The sequence below is a fragment of the Engystomops pustulosus genome, chromosome 8, assembly GCF_040894005.1.
Source record: "Engystomops pustulosus chromosome 8, aEngPut4.maternal, whole genome shotgun sequence".
Classification (NCBI taxonomy): Eukaryota; Metazoa; Chordata; class Amphibia; order Anura; family Leptodactylidae; genus Engystomops; species Engystomops pustulosus.
The window spans coordinates 89,436,416-89,455,006 of record NC_092418.1 but is presented as its reverse complement, the minus strand read 5'-3'; positions in this window follow the sequence as shown (position 1 = coordinate 89,455,006).

Here is an 18,591-nt window from a genome sequence, read left to right as displayed (position 1 = left end):
ACACTTGGCTGTGTGCTTCTGGCCCAGGTGAAGCACACAATGAGGCCTAACCCTGAGGGCGCTTTCATTACTATGCATTGTGTCACCTTATTTTTATACGTTTTTGACGCATTCCAAAGACTTTTGGAATGCATCAAAAACACATCAAAAAATGCAGTGCTTCGTGTGAATGCACCCTAAAGGCGCTTTCACATGATGCATTGCATAGCGTTTTTTGATGCATTTTTGAAGCATTCCAAAGGCTTCAGCCTTAATCACATGCTGAGGTTACATTGTGTTTCCTCCAGGTTCTCCAGTTTCCTCCCACACTCCAAAACATACTGGTAGGTTGATTAGATTGTGAGCCCCATGGAAACAGGGACTGATTTGGCAAACTCGGTGCAGCGCTGTGTAATCTGTGTGCGCTATATTAATAAAGAATTATTATTATTTACCCCAGCAGTTATTCCACAGCCATTCTGTGTGCATCAGAAAACAACCAAAATTTTCCGGTTACTGATTCAGTTTCATGCTGTGATTTTTGCTTGGGGAGGGGGAGCATAGTTCAACCATTGGGGGTCATTTACTAAGGGCCCGAATCGCGTTCTACCGGCGGGTTACGCAAATGTTTCCGTTTTGCGACGATTTTCCCTGTATTGCCCCGGGATTTTGGTGCACGCGATCGGATTGTGGCGCATCGGCGCCGGCATGCACGCGACGGAAATCGTGGGGGCATGGCAGAACGAAAACCCGACGGATTCGGAAAAACCGCATTTTAAAAAAAAAGTGTCGCGGGACACGCGCTAACCTTCTCCAAGTATAGCATCGTGGACTCCGGCGGGCCTCGGCGGACTTCAGCGCAGCAGCGACACCTGGCGAACATCGGAGGAACTGCCTTAGTGAATCGCCGGGAGACCCGAATCCACCGCAAAGAATGCGCCGCTGGATGGCGAATGAACCGGGTAAGTAAATCTGCCCCATTGTGTTGCAAAAGTTGAATTCCACACTGGGATCCAGAGCAAACAAATTACATGCTGCAGACAGGGGTGTAGCTGCAGCTGCTATGGGGCCTGCAGTGTGAGGGGGCCCCAGCATCTGTGTTTTGGTTGTGTATGTACGGTATTTGTATATGTGTTTGTATATGTGATGTGTATATGTTGTATTTATGTGTATATGATCTGTGTGCACTATATAAATAAAGGAATTATTATATGATGCATAGCTTTATATGCTGTATGTATGTATACATGGTGTGCATATACTGTGTTTGATTGTAACTCACATGTCGGTATATTATTTTAAGGGGGAAGTCTGCTTTGGGCCCTACCTCTCCCTGGCTGCAGATCATAAATACGGCACAAAAATCTGTTTGCAGTGGTTTTTCACCACAGTATATGAGATTTTGATAAATTCCCTACACTATAAGGCTTCTGTATCATTGATAGTGTGCAGCAGCCTTTAAGTAAAAAATATGTGCATTAATTTTTGACAACTACTTTATATCTCCTATATATTATTTTTTATTGTAAATGAAATAAAGAGCAGAGAGTTATTCTGATGGTCCTACTTAAGGACACCTGACTTACAGACGACCCATAGTTAAAGACGGACTCCTCTTCCCATTGTGACCTCTGGTGAAGCTCTCTGGATGCTTTAATATAGTCCCAGACTATATAAAATTTTGTATGGATCTACAATTATAAAGTTGACAGTTTCGACTAACATACAAATTAAACTTAAGAACAAACCCTATCTTGAACGTCACCTGCCTGTATCATCTATAATTTATCATTAATTTTTGGAAATTCAACTGAAAGTAAAGATTTTATGTAATAAAGTAAGTGCTGTAATCGTTCCATTGATGAATCCCTGCAGGTCATGTTATCCATACTACAACGCTATGACGTTTTATACATTTCCAGCTCTGTACTTTCTCTGACACATCTGCTGTAATTGCTGGAAGATGATCCTGTGCTGCTCCTATATACAGTTACAGGTTTTAGTGGCCATATGAAAAGCTGGTCTGGTCTGTAAGGAAGGGAGGTAACTATTCCAGGAAAAATCCCTGCACGAGTGACCAGTGCCAAAAAGACTGTATTTAAGGTCTGTAAAGATTATAATAACATCTTTAGAATTTTTTTTTTTTTGTTCTGTTTGAAATGACAGAGTATTTCTGAGCAGCGCACAATGGTGGGTGTGGGTTCTCTGTAGGAATTGGAGAGGAAATCTAATACAGATTAAAACTAGAAACCTGGAAATGAAGCTTCCTACAGCATAAGGCAACATGAACATTACTTTAGTCCTTGTACAGGTTGGATTTTTTTGCTTATGATGTACTGACCCATTCATTTCAATGGACCCATCCATGCACATTATGTGCTTCTCAGTGACTCTTGTGTTCAACAGGTATTCAGACCCTTTTTAATTTGTCACTCTGTTTCATTTCAGCCAATTGGTGAAATCACAAAAAGTTCTTTTTTGCTCATTAATGTACACTCTGCACTACATCTTCACTAAAAAAGAAATGTAGATATTTTTGCTAATTTATTAAACAAGAAAAACTGAAATATCACAAGGACATAAGTATTCAGCCCCTGTGCTCAGTATTGAGTAGAAGCAGATTTGGAGCTGATGCAGGCATGAGTCTTGGGAAGATGCAACAAGTTTTTCACACCTGGATTTGGGGATCCTCTGCCTCCTCCTTGCAGATCCTCCTCAGTCCCCTCAGGTTGGATGGTGAACGTTGGTGGAGGCCATTTTTCACTCACCATTAGGTTTAGGTCCAGGTTCTGGCAGGGCCAGTAATAAATGGTCACATAGTTGTTCTGAAGACACTGCTTTGTTATTTTAGCTGTGTGCTTAGGGTCATTGTCTTGTTAGTAGGTGAGCCTTCGGCCCAGTCTGAGGTCCAGAGCACTCTGGAAGAGGTTTTCATCCAGGGTATCTCTGTACTTGGCCTCATTCATCTTTTCTTCAATTACAACCTGTGGTCCTGTCTCTGCCCCCATAGCATGATACGTCCACCACCATGTGTCATTGTTGGGATTGTATTTGGGAGGTTATGAGCAGTTCCTGGTTTTCTCCACACATATGGCGTAGAATTAACACTAAAAAGTTAGATTTTTGTCTCATCAGACCAGAGAATCTTATTTCTCATAGTCGGAGTCCTCCTTATGTCTTGCACACTGAATGCGGCTTTTATATGTCTTGAACTGATGAGAGGTTTTCGTCAGCAGAGGCTGCAGTGATAGGCGACTTTGTGGAAATTTCTCCCATCTCCCTACTGCATTTCTGAAGCTCAGCCGCAGTGATTTTGGGGTTCTTCTTTAGCTATCTCACCAATGCTCTTCTTCCACAAATTCTTAGTTTGGCTGGTTGGCCCGGTTGAGGAAGAGTTGTAGTTGTCCATTTACGGATTATTGAGGCCACTGTGCTCTTAAGAACCGTAAGTGCAGCAACAATTCTTTTGTATCCTTGGCCAGATCTGTGCCTTGCCACAATTCTGTCTCTGAGCTCCTTGGGCAGTTCTTTAGACCTAATGATTCTCATGTGCTCTGACAGGCACTGTGAACTTTGAGGTCTTATATAGAAAGGTGTGTGCCTTTCCTAATCCAGTCCAATCAGTTTAATTAAACACAGCTGTAATCCAATGAAGGAGTAGAACCATCTCAAGGAGGATCAGAAGGAAATGGACAGCATGTTTAATGAGTTAAATATAAGTGTCACAGCAAAGGGTCTGAATACTTATGACCATGTGATATTTCAGTTTTTTTCTTATTTAACAAATTACCAAAATTATCTACATTTCTGTTTGTTTTCTGTCAAGATGGGGTCCACCGTCTGCCTCTCCCTCCATGCCTACATGGCATGCAGAGGACTTAAAGGAGAATGTAATTGCAATTACTGGCGTTTTACAAGGCTTTGTGATTATTTCAGGGATTGTATGCAAAAAATTGGTATACAACTACTGATAAATGTCCCCCACTGAGTATATGGACTTCCAGATTTTCCTCTCTTAAGCTTGACAAATCGTGAGTATAGGTTAGTAATGACACCACTAAAGGAGAAAGTTATTGAATTTATAGGATTTAGTTTTTTTCCTTTCACAGATTTGAATGGACTGTGGCCAACAGTGCACCAATGGTTAACTGTGTATCCTTAGGGTACGCATACCACAGGTTGAGAAACATTGAGAAATTTTAATAGCTTTAAGTAAAGGAACATTCTTCAAAATGTCTCTTCTTGAAAGACTGAAAGGCTTGTCCTGACAATCACAGCAAGGAACACATCATACAGTATTCTTTTGTGTAATTAGGAGATGATACATTTTAGAACATGGTGGATTATGAGCTATGTCTACTTGTAGAATACTGATAAAAAAAAACTCTATATCTGGTTCTTTAAAGAAAATCTACTGTTAAAATCAAGCATTATAAACTAGGGATCTGGGCACCATAACTGTGGTAATCTTCTTATATTTGTTATCCATGGCCTCCTGGACAACAAATGAGCCAGAAGTTCTCCTGATGGTGTTACCAGAGCCCCTCCTTGCTGAAGATTTACAGGCTGTTACACTGTGCAGTAGCACTTCCCCCCTCCCTCTGTGTGCTGACACTTCATCTGCTACAGTGAGATTACATGAGGCAGAGGGAGGGGAAAGTGTTGAGGGAGAAGGGGTTTCAGTGAGACAGTGTAACAGTCAGTGAAGCCAGAGCATGGAGAGGCTCTGTTAATGCCCCAATAGCCTTTCCGACGCGTTGGAATAATTTTATAAGTTAATTTTAGAAGGAATTAGACCATGGATAATAAATATAAGAAGATTACCACAGTCACGGTGTCTGGATCTATGAGGAAGTGGTTTATCATGCGTGACTTTAATGGTAGTTCCTTTAAAGTATTTAAGCAATATTTTTTGATATATCCATTCAAACAGCTGTTTTAAATGGACTTGTTTTTAATGTGCTAAATGTGTTAAATTTAACCCTCGCTTTCTGAGTCTCTTTCAGAGAGAAGTTATATATGTGCGTCATTTCCTTTTACTGAGAATAGAACAAATCTTACTGTAAGATGCAAATAAACTGTAGTGTAGATTTTTTCCTTCAGATAATTCTGTATAGGGATGAAGTGTACTGGTTATAACTACCTACACCCTGGGGATTATGTTAAACCATGGTAAATTTACTAGTCACACACCAACTAATGCATTGCTTACAGGATTTGCATTTCCCAATTCTGAACACGAGATGGCAGACTTGTATGCAGCACCAAATGCATTATCTCATTCTATTTCTCGGAACCAGAGATGAGACTTTTTGTGGTCGGAAGGCAGAGTTTCTTACAGAGACTTTGCCAATTAATGCCTCCTTACAAGGCATGTAGAGAATTACTGCCATTGATGCTCCACTAGGGGATTCTGGGATGGAATAAGGAAAACATTGGCTCTTGGCTACCTTGTAAACAAGCCTCCTTAAAAGGACACTTGTTATCAGGTCTATTTAATGAATCCTGTCACCATTGCCTCTTGGAGCAGCTGACAAGGATTCCATCCCAGCCTTTATGTAGTCAATGCATATACTAATCATTCTAAAATCATATTTTTTATTATGCAAATTAGCTTGGGCACATGGAGAGAGAAAGTGATGTCACCCCTGTTACCCCTCCCCTCTCCTCCCCCTGCACATGTCTGTATGCAATGTATAGTAAAGCATTGCTAGTGCTTGTGCTTTATCTGATGCCTGGGTGGGGCACAGACATCAACTACACAAATACCTGACACGCTCTCTTCGCCTATACACATGTGAGAGACACAGACATCTGCTACACAAGTACCTGACATGCTCTCTCCTCCTATACACATGTGAGAGACACAGACATCAGCTACACAAGTACCTGACATGCTCTCTCCTCCTATACACATGAGAGACACAGACATTAGACACACATGTGCCTGGTCTCCTATACACATGTGAGAGACACAGACCTCATCTACACAAGTACCTGACATCCTCTCTCCTCCTATACACATGTGAGAGACACAGACATGAGCTACACAAGTACCTTACATGCTGTGTTCTCCTATACACATGTGAGAGACACAGAACTCATCTACACAAGTGTCTGACATACTGGGGGTCATTTACTAAGGGCCCGATTCGCGTTTTTGCGATGGGTTAACCAAATTTTTCCGTTTTGCAACGATTTTCCCTGTATTGCCCAGGGATTTTGGCGCACGCGATCGGATTGTGGCGCATCGGCGCCGGCATGCACGTGATGGAAATTGGGGGCGTGGCCGCATGAAAACTCTACGGATTCGGAGAAACCGCCGCATTCAAAAAAAAAAAAGAAAGTGTCGCTGGACATGCGCTTACCTTCACCCGGCAATGGATCATGAACTCCAGCGGACTTCAGTGCAGCAGCGACACCTGGTGGACGTTGGAGGAACTGCCTTAGTGAATCACTGGAAGAATCTGCCCCACTGTGTTCTCTTATACACATGAGAGAGACAGACATCACAAGTGCCTGCCATGCTCTCTTTTCCCATAGACATGTTAGACACAGACATCATCTACAGAGCTACACAGCTACCTGGTTTTCATTATACAGGCTCTCAGTCAAACACTGTGCCTGACTCTCATGAATAAGCTGGACTGCTGAATATGATTCATTAGTTTTATTTTAGTCTGTGAAATCCTTCAGCGCATGGTCTGTTTTTCATGGGTCAGACCTTGGTCTCTTCATAAATTTGCCTCAGCTACTGCAGTCTAATCACTTAGTCATTTTGTGGCTGTTACAAATTTTAAAGATCTCTGTACATTGAGCTCCCCCTAGTGGTTGTTCCTAAAAATGAAGTTGATTACTGTTTGGAAGCAGAAAAACTTCAGCACAGGGTTGGGGGGGGGGGGGGGGGGGGAAGGATTGTGCACCGTTTTCTAGGCTAAAACAGCTTGCACATGTGTCACAAACCTTTTTTTAGCGCAGCTGCGCTGGCTTCAATGCAAGACAATTCAGGGGGTGGGCCATCAGACGATCCGACTGATTCGGACTAAGCAGGGAATTTAACTTTCAAATTGTGTCGTAAGCCCTAGCACCTACATGCACCACTATAAAGATAGTGAACAGGGACCTGAGCGGGGAAGCGACACATGCAGGATATTGGGCGCACGATCTTAGTGAATTGCAGCACAGTGCATTATAGTTGGACAATTTGGTGAACTCCTGCAGCACTGTAAGTAACTGTGCCCCAGTATCTTTTAGATGTCTTTATCCATGGGTTTAGAGCATTCTTCAAAAAAAGACCTTTATTGATGTCCTCTGTTCCAAGCATGGAGGTGCGGAGTTGCAGTGTACAGTCACGCTACCCTGTACTCCTTTATGATCCTGAAGAGAATTCCTGAGCAGAGAAAGTGGCTTTGTGTTAATGGGCCCTGCTACATCATTAACCACTCCCTCAACAAAGAGGGGGATTGGAGTCATTCTGGCTTTGTGTGGCTCTCTCACCCCTCCATCAGGAATTCTCTTCAGCCAAGTAAGCATTGTCAGCATCAGTGAGGAGGTGGGGTAGCTTGGCTGCATACTGCAGCTCCCTGCATCCATCATTATAACAAAGGACATCAACTGAAGTATTTTTAGGATAAAGGTGGCTCTAATCCCATGAATAGATGCATCTAAAATGTACTGTGAGTGGTTTGTGGATCACCGGCGACAATTGTGCAAGGTGGGTGTTTTCCCAATTTCGCTGCATCCCAATACGTTTCATAAAATATTAAATGGTGTCTTTAAGATGGTACAATGTGTCTGGAAGATAACAGATCCTCATAAATCTCTGTAAAAGGAAAAATAGAATAAAGTTATGGCTTTTCGATGGTAGGGTCTAAGAAACAGAAATGCAAAAATGGGAAAAGTTGTGTTAAAGGGGGCTGAATATTCAAGTTAAATACTCTCTACCACCAGGATCAAGGATTATAAACCAAGAACACAGACATACTGTTGTTTACCCTCTCTGGGAGGATCCCCTCTTCTTTAAGCTTCTTATGCCCTTGTTTTTAAGAAAACAGGCATTAAAAATTATATAAAATGAGGGGCTCCAGTCTCCATAAAAACCTATGGAGCTCAGAGCAACTCAAGCTCATTTGCATAATTTTAAAAGCTTTAAAAAAAAAAAAAACGAGGGCATAAGAAGCTGAAAGAAGGGGACACACACCAGGATGTCAGTGTACTTGGTTTACAATCCTTCATCCTGGTGGTCAGGCCTGGCGCCAGCACGGGGTATACATGGGCAAGTGCCAGGGCCCATGTCTGCTGGGGGACCCACATAAGGCTGTACATAAGGAATCCATAGGGGGTGAAGGGGGCTGTATATAATAAATCCATAGGGGCTAAGGAGGGCTTCATATAAAGTACCATGAGGGGGCTGTTTGGGATGATAAACTAGGGAATAGTTTCTGAATTTTTAATGCCGCCAAATGAGTTCACTGCAAAGGAGCCCACTGAGGCTCAGTCACCCAGGGGCCTACTGATACCTGGAGCCGACCCTGCTGGCGGTAGATGTCCTTTAAAGATAATCTACCATCAAAATCCATCATGATAAACCAGGGACACTTACTCATAGATCCAGGCACCCTGACTGTGGTAATCTTCTTATATCTGTTATCCATGGCCTTCTTCCTTCTAAAACAAAGTTTACCAATTATGCCAATTACCCTGAAGGGCTCTGGGTGTTACCAGAGCCCCTCAGTTCTGTAGGGTGTTACAATGAGCAGAGGAGGTCTCCCCTGCCCCTGCACTTCCTGCTGCTGCTTGATTACAAAGGCAGAAGGAGGAGGAGACATGTTCTGCTCATTGTAACAACAATTGAAAATACATTACTAAGGGGCTCCGGAATCACTCCCCAGAGCCCCTTAGACTCTCTAGCATAATTTTAAAAGTTAATTTTAGAAGGAAGGAGGCCATGGATAACAAATTTAAGAAAATTAACAGTCACAGTACCCGGATGAGTAAGTTTGGATTTTCATGATAGATTTTCTTTAATGAAGTACATTACAAAGTTTAATACTCCTCTATTCATTTCTGGAATATAAAAAAAAATATTTAAAGGTTTAGTTACTATTGGAAAAGAAATAAAAATGTATACTTTTTTATTTTAAGCATAAGCCTCAAAAAAAAAAAAAAAAAAAAAAAAACAACTTGCAATTTGTCTTTGTGTCCACTAGATGGCATGATGCACAAGCACACAGAATCCACCTGACATTCCATTACATATCAGAACATCAATTCTATTTTCTCTATAAAATAAATCTACAGCCATAAAGTAAATCAAATCATTGTACAATATAAAACTTTTCACTATTGGTCATCATCTTTCAAATAGTGATTATTCAATTCTAATGGCCAATATATAAAAACTATAAACATAGTTCCCTATGTAATGCCTGTAGAGCGGCTGGTGGGATTTGCATGCTTTAGAGATCCCAATTGTAGAGTGTTTGTGCTTATTACTGGTGGGGGCACTGCACGTACAACCAAGAAAAGGAAGGACCAGAACATCAATAATTCATCAGCTGATTTTATAGCAGGTATCAAAAAGCTTTCATCATGGATCAATGTAAAATACTGGCAGGTTCAATGGGGGAAATGCATTAAAAATATTTGTTATTGTGGTGCTGCAAACTGGACCCACCAGTCTTATGGTGGTTTCACAGGTTTTCTCTTCCTGGTTTCAGTGATTTCTTACTGAACCATTCTTTTCAATGGGCTTTTTCACACTTCAGTTTTTCCATTGATCAGCTTAGATCCTGCTCTTTTTGAGTTCACTGACAACAACTGATCAGTGAAAAAAAAAAAACTGAAGTGTGAAAAAGCCCCAAAATGGGTTCAGTGAAAAATCACTGATATGAAAAAACACCTATGTGAAACCGCCCTTATACTGCACCAAATTAATCATCCAGCATCAGACACAAGGATTGATATGGTGCAGCTTAAAGAGGACCTGTCACCCATAATTTCGGCACTAGGAGCTGCTTACTAAAGTAAGCAGCCCCTTGTGCTTAAACAAACGCCGCAGTGTTAGAAGGATAGCATTACCAGAAACCTCCGGTAACGCTATCAAACACTGCAGTGGGGTACAATGTAATCATCGGACCACTCGCAAAGCGCTCCGTCGTATTGATGAGTTGGGGCGTGGCTAGGGGCGGTGACTGCCGCATTAATACATCGGACAGCTTTGCGAGCGGTCCGATTACATTGTACCCCGATGCAGTGTTAGATAGCGTTACCAGGGCTTGCCGGTAATGCTATCCTTCTGACACTGCAACGTTTGTTTACTTTAGTAAACTGCTCCTAGTGCTGAAATTATGGGTGACAGGTCCTCTTTAAGACTTGTCAAGTTCTACTCTGCACTGGTCTAAGGAGCAACATGTTTACACATCTCTTCCAATGTGAATGACTGCCATTTTCTTCATGCCCCCTGTAACCCACAAAGTTTTCAAAAGCAAAATGGTCTATACAGGCAGTCCCCGGGTTACATACAAGATAGGGTCTGTAGGTTTCTTCTTAAGTTGAATTTGTATGTAAGTCGGAACTGTATATTTTATCATTGTAATCCCAGACAGAACTTTTTTGGTCTCTGTGACAATTTGATTTTAAAAATGTTGGGTTGTCATAAGAACCAGGATTAACACTAAAGCTTCATTACAGACACCTGTAATAATGTTACAGCTGATTATTGTAGCCTAGGACTAAAGTACAGTAAATTACCAATATCCAGAGGGCCGTTTGTAACTAGGGGTCGTATGTAAGTCGAGTGTTCTTAAGTAGGCCGCCTGTATTATGCAATTGAAATGAATATTCTAATCTTTCAGGCGCCTTCTTATGTATGGATATATATTAAATATATAATCTTGTTACATTTTGACTTTAAATGCTACTAGACATTTTATTACTGTGGGGAGGTTGCTGGATATTTCATCAAAGAGAGAAGGTTGCTAGACATTTCATTACTGCAGGGAGGCTGCTGTATATTTTATTAAAGAGAGAATGTTGCTGGACATTTCATTACTGAGGGGAGGCTGCTGCTGGACAGTTCAACGATGAGAGGGGTTGTTGGATAATATATTACTAAGGGGGATTTTGCTGGACAATATATAATGAATATAGCATACATGTGTATCCTCAAGGGTAATGTATGGAAAGAGGTGGCAGCGAGAGTTTAGGTATATGGGGCCCCAATTGAAAAATTTGCATCAGTGCCCACTGAAGTATTGTTACCCACTTTTATCAACAAGTTTGGGGAAGAGGACTGAAATTGTCAAAACCTCTGTTATATCTCTAACGACTCAGTATTTCTTAATGCAGTATTGTAACTAAAATATATGTATCACTTAAAGGGGTTGGCTACTTTACATATGTGTATATGTGTGGGGGGCAGGATATTAGGTAATTTACCAATGTACATCTATTATAAGTTCTGCTCCGCCTTCTTGATATGTAATGTAAAGCCTAAGATGATCTCTCCAGTGGACATTTTTAAAATTCTATATTCTCTGAAACGTAGGCTCCCACATTAGAAAGAACTATTGTATTGTGTAGTAGCTGTCAGATTGTTTATAGGTTTCCTTTAAGATCCCCCAGCCAGAGAAAGGTTTTAGGTCTTTCTTTGGCAATTAAAAATGTCTGAATCCAGTCTTTATAGTGTGTGCCTATGCAGGCTGCATACAGACGGCGGCTGGAAGGGTTCCACCTCCCTAATCCAACCTTCCTGTCCTTCCTCTGCCCATATTTCTCAGTTTGTCTTCTAACACAACACCTTGTTTCCCTATTGGCTTCCCTCCTTATCTGCATAAAAGTAAAAAGTAAGAGAGGTAAGTAGGGAGATAAGGTGTTGATAGAAATATGGACAGAGAAAGTAAAGGGAGGTTAGAATAGGGTTAAAACACTCAGTAGAGATAATAGCCAAGGCCAGGTTTAAGGAGGCTGTAACCCTTAGAGCTGAAAACTGTATTCAGCCTGCATAGACATACACTATATAGGGCGAATACAGGCAGTCACTTTAATGCTAACATTTTTTTTTATCTTTAGTAAAGTATAAATACAGGCAGTCCCCGGGTTACATACAAGATAGGGTCTGTAGGTTTGTTCTTAAGTTGAATTTGTATGCAAGTCAGAACTGTATATTTTATCATTGTAACCCCCAGCCAGAATTTTTTTGGTCTCTGTGACAACTGGATTTTAAAAATGTTGGGTTGTCATAAGAATCAGGATTAACACTAAAGCTTCATTACAGATACCTGATTATTGTAGCCTAGGACTAAAGTACAGTAAATAACCAACATCCAGAGGTCCGTTTGTAACTAGGGGTCGTCTGTAAGTCGAGTGTTCTTAAGTAGGGGACCGCCTGTAGTATTTTTTTCCATAAGAAAAGCTTCTTTATCTTTATTTTTGAACAATAAAAGTGACTGTCTGTATTCAGCCTATATGATTTTTTTCTCCCTCCTTTTACTTTTAACTTGATAATGATAGATGCCCATAGAGAGATAATGGGGCTTATTTACTAAGGGTCCGCGGCCGCACTTTCTTCGACGTTTTCGGGTATTGCGCGGCTGTGACAGATATGTAACAGGGGATTGTGTCGCACGTGGTCGGATTGTGGCGCAGCTGCGTTTGCTTTCATGCAATAGAATTTGGGGGGGGGGGGGTGTTTGTCGGACCTGAGCGGGATATCGGGCGCACAATCTTAGTGAATTACGGCACAGTGCATTATTGGCGGACAATGCACTTTAGGTGAACTCCTCCGGACGGGTAAGTAAATGTGTCCCAATGTGTTCAGTTAGAAGAGAAGGAGTTGTATAGGGATAGAACAGGAGGGTTAAACACACAGTACAGATAAGGGAGAGCTGAGGCAGAGGCCAAGGAGACTGTAACCCTAAGGCTACATTCACACTGCTGTATGGGGGACGTATATACGTCCCACATAGACGGCAATGTGCGCACGGTGCCCAACACGTGCTGCACCGTACCGCTCCGTACCCCGTGAAAAAATAGGACATGTCCTATCTTCTGCTGTAGTACGGTGCCGTGCGCCATATCTTCCCATGGAGAGGGGCGGGGGTGATCTGCGCTCAACTCTTCCTCCTCTCCCCGTGCGCTGCAGGTGTCCGCTACGGTGGACAACAGCAGTGTGAATGCAGCCTTACTGTATTCAGCCTGCATAGACAAACACTATACAGGCTGAATACAGTCACTTTCACTGTTGCTTGGAGGAATTTTATAGCTCGTTTCTACACAAAATAAGAAAATTATCTGAAATGACCTCTGGGTGGTTACTAGAGGAAAAGCTGATTTATACATTGCTAAAAGCAGCAAGAAAGGGGGACCGAAACAGGACAAAGAAACCTTTAACTACAGTAGATCATATTACATATTTCACTTTTATCATCTGCGCTATCGATTTATGCAATCCGGCTAAAATTTTTATGACACTTTGATGACTCCTAGAGTGTGACAATGAGGTAAGTAGGGATGGGGGACTTTAAGCAAATCATTGTTATCTGCTAGGAAGATGATTTCTAATGCAATGATAAAGCAGCAACGGTTATCATATCGGACCTACTGCCAGACCATCGGGTCATACTTCGTGTTAAGTGACCACAGACGGTCTCATTCTTGGCAGGGCACATACAGTATACTCTATGACCGGCACTAGATATAATTCACTTTCTGGAGCTTACACTGAAGAAATATAGAAGACTAAAATAAAGTATATGACCTCATTCAGTGCAATGGTGAAAAATAATACACAAGCCATCACATAACACTAAACTATGGTATTAAATCCAAGCCCAGTATGAAGTGCTCGATTGAGTTCTTCTATTAAAACAGATTACAATATAAATTCTGTACCGAAAAATGAGCAGGAAATTGGAAATGTGAGACTTGCTTTTTCTTATTATAGCACAGAAGAAGAAGAAAAAACATAAAGTGACTATAAAAGGGATTCAAGCCTGAACTCTGATCAATGCAGGGCAAGAAGAAGCAGCTGATGTGACTGCACAGGTGAGGACCTCAACAGATATTTATCGGTTTGCAAAATTTGGACGCTAGCTTACCACAATACTACCCTAGACCACCAGGGATGCTGGCTGTAAAGCGTTTCAATGGTTCTCGTAGATGCTTGGACTTGGTGGCTGCCTCACTAGACAGGGCAAGAGTTGATAAGACTGTGATGGGACCAATGCCTCTAGCATGCTATATAAAAACATAAAAAGTGTACTCCCCCACCGGCCCATGCCAGGGAACAGAGGACCAATGACCAAGGTCAGCTCCAGGTTTCAGTAGGCCCCTGGTCAATGGAGCCTCAGCGGGCCCCTTTGCAGTGAATTCATGTGATGGCATTAAAAATTCAGAAACTAAAACTAACAGTCTCCTGTTCCCTAAAATATTCCCTAGTTTATCATATCAAACAGCACACTCATGGATGCTTGGGCCTGCCCCTGTCCTGGAAAACTCTTAAGAAGGAGCTATATAGGCAAGTCACTTCATCGTGTTGTGAGACGAAAGAATTAAAAGTATCTGTCTATGAGAAGAGCTAATATCCTTTTCTTCCCATCTCAATACTCATACCTAGGCAAGTGCCGGGGCCCAGAGCTGCTGGGGGGCCCACATAAGGCTGTATGTAAGGAATCCATGGGAATGAGAGGGGCTTTATCTAATGAATCCATAGAGTGTTGATGAGGTTTATGTAAAATAATCATCAGGGGGCTGTTTAGGATGTTAAACTAGGGAATATTTTAGGGACAGGAGACTGTTTTAGTTTCTGAACTTTTAATGCTTCCACGTGAGTTCACTGCAAAGGGGCCTACTGAGGCTTTGTTGCCCAGGGGCCTACTGATACCTGGAGCCAACCCTGTGAGCCACGTTTTTTTTTAATGTGGTGGTGCGGAGGACTATGCCTTATGCTTTGCTCCCATGGTGCCATTAGCTAGTGTCAGTTTCTACCACTGAAATTTACTTGTACACATGTCCATGTGAATATGTATGCTGCCTCCTTCATGAGGGGTCACCAGGAATCTAGGGGGCCAAAGTGCAGGGGGGAGGGGGTGAATGCATACTTACCCCCCTAAGGCTCCCACATCACTCTGGTATGTCTGTTTTTGGGGCTTGTGCCATGCCACAACCTCTGGCAGAGTCATGGGACTTGTTGTCCCTTAAACGGGTATTCCAGGGATCAGCATAATTCATATACAAATGGGTCCTTAAAATATAAGCCAATACGTAATTAGCTAAAATTTTGCTCCCCTTAGCAGAAAAATAATGTGGACAAGCACTGTAATAAAAGAATTAAAATGCTACTGGCCCTATAACCATGTCCGTTGATTTCCTCTGCACGGCGCAGCCACAGGACGCTGGTCACATGCCCATATCACATGTCCTGCACCTGTCCTACCACATGTACTGCATCCAGTAAGGCCGGTGTTGTGGTGAGACGTCATCTCAGTGAGGTAATGTGCAGTGATGGCAGTTACACATCGTTACTATGGTAACAGAGCAGGGCAGTTTATTACCTCATCACTGGAAGCAGAGCATAAGAGGATGGAGGAGTTACTGAGAACTGAAGGATCATGGGACTTGTAGTTTCCAGTGGTGGTTATCTTGGGTGATAACTCCACCTACTTTAGAAAGCCCATAACATTTTGTGAATCATAAAATCAAACTATTTAAGCTCCATTTTGTGACTACTGACATTGAGTTTTGTTATATTTATTTTTTTTATAGCATTATGGGTTTTTGTATCAGACGTTCATATTCCCTGAATACCCCTTTAACTTTTGCTTCCTTGGACCACAGGACAAATAAAGTAAGTGATATCTCTTGGTAAAAGAATGTGATATCCTGTGATCTGAGGAGGCGACGCATTAGGTCCCATGAACCCCGGAACTTACAGCTGATCATAGACCTAAAAAGCAGGAGTACCATAGAAATGAGGGAAGAGGGAGCCGAGGTAGGGAAAGTATTCTTTTGTTTTTGTTTTTTTGTCACCTTGGCCCCAACTTTTTCCCGATTCCTGGAACAACCCCTTTGCGTCTCAGACATTACATTTAATGAAGTAATATATTAACAAACAATGATTTGTGTATATAAAACCCCAACAATCGAATCAATAATGAAAAAAATAAAGCATCAGAGAAGTCATCAATTTTGAAACCGTTTATTTCAATGTACATTTATGTGCTTGCCTTCTAGACAGATCATAAAGACATTTTGTAAACAATGGCGATACAGTAACCGAAGATTATTAAAAATAAAAAAAAACAATTTTAAATAATGTCTTATTTATTTTATACATCATTTACTCATGCAAACTGTACTTACAAAAAAAAAAAAAAATGATGGCGTACAGTTTGTGAAATGTTAATTAAATCCAGAGATTAGAAATTGCTACGCAGAGATGTGTCGACAAGTTGCAAAATGGACTAAAGAACAAATCATTTACTCGCTTATTTCCAGGACACAGATGCACTTTGTTATTTTCCCTAATATTAAAACTAACACCATTCACCAAATACATTTTCTCTCCATACTTACAGATTGATTTCTCAATTTACAGCTGCAACAATATTTTATATTACAAAAAAAAAATGTAAAAATTAAGAACCAAAAGATTTCATAAATTATCTTCGACAACAAATAAAATATAATAAAGCTTTCCTGCAGAATTCACATTTCACATAGCTGAGGTTATGGGGCATTGTGTACGCCCCTTCAGCTGGAAAATTAAAAATGATTCATTAAAAAAAAAAACAAACAAACAAAAATAATAAAACATAGTGCATTGTCTTTACACTGGATTACTGCAGCTTCATCCAGTGCTTGATTCGTGCTGACTCACATATACCCAAAAACGTAAAGATAAAAATCTACTTAAAGTGTAGGTTTACTTTCAACATTATTTTAAAATCAAACTCCTAGCTTGAGCCGAAATATCTTGTTGTGTAGTCTGTCCCGCCCCTATAATAAAAAGCCAGGCTGTGTAGTCTGTCCCGCCCCTATAATAAAAGCCGGGCTGTGTAGTCTGTCCCGCCCCTATAATAAAAGCCAGGCTGTGTAGTCTGTCCCGCCCCTATAATAAAAGCCAGGCTGTGTAGTCTGTCCCGCCCCTATAATAAAAGCCAGGCTGTGTAGTCTGTCCCGCCCCTATAATAAAAGCCAGGCTGTGTAGTCTGTACCGCCCCTATAATAAAAGCCAAGCTGTGTAGTCTGTACCGCCCCTATAATAAAAGCCAGGCTGTGTAGTCTGTACCGCCCCTATAATAAAAGCCAGGCTGTGTAGTCTGTACCGCCCCTATAATAAAAGCCAGGCTGTGTAGTCTGTACCGCCCCTATAATAAAAGCCAAGCTGTGTAGTCTGTACCGCCCCTATAATAAAAGCCAGGCTGTGTAGTCTGTACCGCCCCTATAATAAAAGCCAGGCTGTGTAGTCTGTACCGCCCCTATAATAAAAGCCAGGCTGTGTAGTCTGTACTGCCCCTTTAAGGGTGGTCCAGGGAACACAGCCAGACTCCAGTTATAGTTTAGACCACTCTTCACCTGGTAGTCCTGACTACACAGCTAACCTCCTGGTCAGGACTGCCCTATGTAGTGTGGTCCAAACTATAACTGGAGCCTGGCTGTGTTCTCTGGACCACCCTTTCAACAGCAGTCTGACTGTATAATCTGGACTACACCTATAACAGCAGCCTGGGTCATACTATAACTGTAGCCTAGTTGTGTAGTCTGGGCTGGCCCTATAACAGCACTCAGCATACTGAACTGCAGTCTGGCCCCAATAAATTTTTTTTAGCTGTGCTGTCTTCCCCATAATATGAGCAGTATCCTATTAAATTCTGTGCATATCTAATAGCAATAATCTGACTTGTTCTACCCAATATATCAAAAATCAAGCCAGGGAGTCAGTCCATCATCTAAGGAGTTCCATTACTGGACCATTACCCTGTTTGAACATTTTGACCATTTAGTCTGGTGTCTGCAAAATTTATAACAAGATAATGTATGAGTCCAGTCACTTTATATGGTTTTTTTTTAAAAAAAGTAACCTACACTTTAAGTCTGATTTGCATTTAAAATGCAATAAATAATTTGGGATTGAAATCCTTAAATTGGGTCTGCAACCATTATTTTAAATACATAAGAATTGTGAAAAACTGATCTAGAGTCAAGTGAACACCTTTACTTTCCCAGTGATCCTTGAAATATTGCATTGTGAATGAAAATACATAATGGCACATTGAGAGAACTCAATACCCTGCAGGCAAATTCTGTGATGAGAATGTCTACCTTACAATCATCTCCTCCAACACAGACCACCTTACATCATGGAATGTTACGTTATCAATCATCACACACAGAAATATATAGATTTATATACATTTAACCTTTTTTTTTTAACCTGCCGTCTTCTATAAAGCCAGCATCACACTGAAGGCATCAAAAAACATTCAGGGCATAGATTGCTGGCAAAATCTATGGGTTGCACTCTCCCCTTTCTATTCCCTTACACTCCTGACTTATACCCAATAGGGAAGGGGAGGGTGAATTGACATTTTTAATAAATAAGGGTTAAAT